Below are 4795 nucleotides of genomic sequence, written 5' to 3' on the forward strand. Positions count from 1 at the left end.
ACATGGACTATGTTATCGGGCTGGCTACTGCAGTGGGCAACGCGGCTCAGCTCTGCTGGGGGGCTTCTGAGGAACTGGAAAGAATATGCCTCATAGTTCTCTCTCCCAAGGGCAGAAAGCTAGGCAGTTCCCACTGACTTCCAGCTCCCCTTCATTGAGGGTCCCCATTCCAGGGCTGTGTGTGCCTGGACAAAGCTACTATCTGAGGCTTAGGAGAAAGTCCTGGGGCTGAAGAGAGACCCCTGACGCACACATGTGGGGGGCACGGAAATCAGGTTGGTGAAGTGGTGTGGCACCAGCTGCAGCACCAAGGTCCAAAGGAGGGTGGCTGGGGGTGACAACCTTTCTGCTAAAATAGATGCAAACCCAACATCTCTGGAGAGGAAGGGGTGGAATGGACAGTTCACTCTGGGAGATGCTTTGGGTGCCCCTCAGCACTGCTCGGAGGAAGGGGGGTGAGCTTTCAGCCGTGCCTAGGTTGCCATTGGCCCTCTGATTCTCTTGGACCTTGGTGGTGTGGGTCTCCTCAACCCTGGAAGAAACAGAGATATGAGATTGTTGCCATGTGCCTGTCATCCTGAGACTCGGACCACGCCATTGCACAAACAAACATGTGGAGGTTTAATGGTTTAACTTTAATCATATCCAGTTCCCGCCAGGCAAGCTGGGGGCACACTTCCTGCCCTTCTGCCTTGCACCTGCAATGAAGGCCCTGGATCTAAGTGAAAGACAAGGTGTATTTGAGACCATGTGATACTTCAGCCTTATTCCTGGGGTAGGTGTGCACGGTATGCATGTGTGTAATAAGAGCTCCTGGGGTGACCAAACACTTGCCAAATGGCCTGGGGACACTCTGCTTTTTGAATTTTTCTCTGGAGACAGGCAAGAATCAGCAGGTTTCTGCCATTTTTGAAATATCAGCTGACAGTGCCCTGCCTGCTCTATAAAGGTCATTCCAGCTGGAGGTTTGAGTAAATGTCTCTAACTCTCTGAAAAGCTCACATCCTGGAACAAAACTCTTGCCTTCCCAAAGGAGGAGAACAAAACCCCCCACCCAGCTCACAGAGGGCAAATCAGAGGCAAGAGGAGGGATCTCAGATAAGCTCTTAATAACAAAAACCTTTTATTAACAATGGTGTTTCCCCGTCTCACAAATTTCCAGGACCTGGCTGAGCACGTTGGGTAACTGTGAGGCCAGCCTATCCCCAGAGTGTATTTGACACTCAATAAAAAACCTGCACTAATTTAAACAGCTCCAGAATAGCTGACAATATGGACAACATTTTGGACTGGAAGGAAAAGTAAAAAAGGAATGAAACACTTTCATTTTGAATGAACAGATTGATTTTCAAAAATAAATGATAGATAAAGTCAAGCTCACAGACACGTCTACAATGAGTAATTATCTGGTAGACATTGACCTAGTCTGGGAAAAAGCTGGGATATTATGTTAGCTCAAATGTGCTTCCTTGCCTTCCACTTGGAATGATGGCCTTTCATGACAGGTGCAAGGCAGTGGCAGATTGTGAGTGTGTGTGTGTGTGTTTAAACAATTTTCCATCTCTAAGCCAACTTTACTGGATTCCAGTATTTTACCTATGAACTCATGATTATTTAGCTTAACCTTTATTTACATTTGCTCTGAGAGTGAAACACTGTGTGTGTGCATGTGTGTGTGTGTGTCTGTATAGTGGGTGGGTGTATGTGTGTGTGTAGTGGATGGGTGGGCATAGGTGTGAGTGGATGTGCGTGTGTAGTGGGAGGGTGGGCGTAGGTGTGTGTGGGTGTGTGTGTAGTGGGTGGGTGGGTGTACATGTGCACATGTGTGTGTAGTGGGTGGGTGAGTGTAGGTGCACATGGGGGTGTGTGTGTAGTGGATGGATAGGCTTAGATGTGAGTGTGTGTAGTGTGTGGGTGTGTATAGGTGTGCGTGGGTGTAGGTGTGTAGTGGATGGGTGAGTGTAGGTGTGAGTGTGTGTGTGTAGTGGATGGGTAGGCTTAGATGTGAGTGTGTAGTGTGTGGGTGTGTATAGGTGCGCATGGGTGTAGGTATGTGTGAGTTGATAGAGAATAGAAAATAATAGCAGGGAGCATAGACATAAGGAGATTGTCTGATGCCATAAGGGCCACTTTGGTGCTGGCTGCTTTTGTGACCACAGCTACCATTGCTGCAGTGACATGGGTCAGAGGAGCAACTTTCCAGTAACCTCTAAGCAGAGGCATTTTTCAGAATAGAGAGATTTTCAAAATTTCTCAAATGATCTCTTTCACACGGTCTTTCCTGTGCCCCATGGTTTCCATGGCATTCTCACCAGGTCAGCGCCCACAGGCTGCAGGTATGCCTGTGAACAGACATTGGAGGAGATAAATGGAATGGCTTTTGGGTTAGAAAGTTCTTAGGGTAAATCTCAACTTGGTTGCTTTCTCACTGAATAAACTTAGCTGTAACACTTAGCTGTAAAAGACTGTTTCCTTATCTAGAAAGTTGGTATTACAGCAGGACATACCATTTTGCAAAGTTTGTTATAAAGTTTAAATTAAATAGTGAGGGTGAACCTCTCAGCACAGTGTCAGACACAAAGTGTCTGTTCAATTAATGATGATAACTAGGAACCCATGGTATACCAGATGATTTTTTACAAACAAGCACCAGTGCTTGAAACTGTCCTTGATTTGTTTGTCTTGGGGGCCAGCCTGCCTCTTTGGGCAGCACATTAGGACTTTATTTTAATATGGTACATGACAGCATGAAACTCAGCAACAGTACTCTGCCATGGATTGTTTCCAAAGGAGCATGGCCATGAAGGAGTTAATGCAGTTTTGCTTCCAAGGAGATGCCCTGGAGTGGATCCCATAGGCACTGCTACTGGGAGAGTGCTGGTATTTTGTTTTATATTGTAAGCTGGGTCGCTCCCCAACTGTAGCACAGACTACTTTGGGGTTAATGCTATAACAGGATTTGAGGAAATTATTAATGTTAAATGACTATATGAGAAAAGAAAAAATAGTTCAAATCAGTGATCTAAGCTTCCTCCTTAAGAAACTAGAAAAAATACAGCAAACTGAACCTAAAGAAAGAAAACAATAAAGAACATAATTCAATGAAATAGAAAATTAATACATAAAACCAATGATGCAAAAGCTACTTCTTTGAGAAGATCAGTAAAATGATTAAACTTCAAGTCAAATTAATCAGGAAAGAAGAGGTAAGTCACAAATTAGAAGTGAGAGAGGTGGCATCATCATAGATTCTACAGATGTTAAAAGGATCATAGAAAATATTATGAACAACTTTATGTCAATAAACCTAGGTAAAAGTCAGTTAAGTTCCTTAAAGGACAGTAACTACCAGATTCACTCAAAAATAAATGGATAACCAGAATAATTCTGTATCTATTAAAAAATTAAATTAAATTTGTAGTTTAAAAACCTTCCCACAAAGAAAACTCTAGACAAGATGGCTTCACTAAATAATATCAATTCTACATACACTCTTCCAGAAAATTGAAAAGAGGAAATGCTGCCTAATTTTTTCTGTCAGGTCAGCACTGCCCTGAAGCCAAAAGACAACAAAACTATAGTATAATATCTTTCACAAACATAAATGTGAAAATTCTAAATGTAATTTTACCAAGTCGATTCTGAGAACACATAAAAGGAGATAAACCATGACCAAGTTGAGTTTATTCCCGGGATGCAAGATTGGTTTAATATTTAAAAATCAATAGATGTAATTCACCATATTAATAATCTAAAAAAGAAAAGCCATATGATCATCTAAATAGATTTTAAAAAGTACTTGACAAAATCCATTGCACAGCACTAATGAAAACTCTCAGAAAACCAGGAATAGAAGGAAGCTTCTGTAGCCTGATAAAGACCATCTACAAGAAACTTTCAGCTAACATTATGTATAATATTGAAGGAGTGAAAGCTTTTCTGTAAGATCAGGAATGAGATGAGGTTATTTGCTCTCACTACTTCTATTCAACATTGTACTAGAGGCTCTGGCCACCATAATAAGAGAAGAAAATAAATAAAAGGCATTCAGATTGGAAAAAAGTAAAATTGTTCTTATTCATAAGTGACATGATTTCTATGCAGAAAATTTAATAAAATATACAAAAATGTGAGAATTATTGGGCTCAGCAACATTGCAAGATATAACATTGCAAGATCAACATACAAAATCAAGTATTTCTTAAATAGCAAAAAAAATCAGAAACTAAAGTTTTAAAGATACATTTACTGTAGCACTAACAAATATGAAATACTTAGTGATAAAATCTGACAGCAAGAATGAAAGATTAGCACACCGAAAACTGTAAAACACTGGTGAGAGAACTTAAAGAAGATCTAATTAAATGTATAAATACACTGTGTTCATTTGTCAGATGACTCAGTATTTTCAAGGTCTCAGTTCTCCCCAAGTTAATTTGTAGGCTTAATGCAATCCCAATTAAATTCTAAGCAGATGTTCTTTGTAAAAACTAACAGACTGCTTCAAAAATTTATATGGAAATGTTAAGAACCTGGAATAGCTAAAACAATTTGAAAAAGAACAACATTATAGGACAAACAATATATGATTTCAAGATTTCTTATAAAATTCCAGTAATCAAGACAGAGCAGAGCAGTCCTAGCATCTAGGCAGACAAGTAGATTTATGGAGCAGAATAGAGAGTCTAGACCACACATATGGTCTTTTCTAACTGATTTTAGAGAAAGGCATAAAGTTAGCACAAAGCAGAAAAGATTTTCTCTCTGGAAATACTGTTGAAACAATGGATAGCCA

The sequence above is a fragment of the Pan troglodytes genome, chromosome 5 (assembly GCF_028858775.2).
Source record: "Pan troglodytes isolate AG18354 chromosome 5, NHGRI_mPanTro3-v2.0_pri, whole genome shotgun sequence".
In the NCBI taxonomy this organism is placed as follows: domain Eukaryota; kingdom Metazoa; phylum Chordata; class Mammalia; order Primates; family Hominidae; genus Pan; species Pan troglodytes.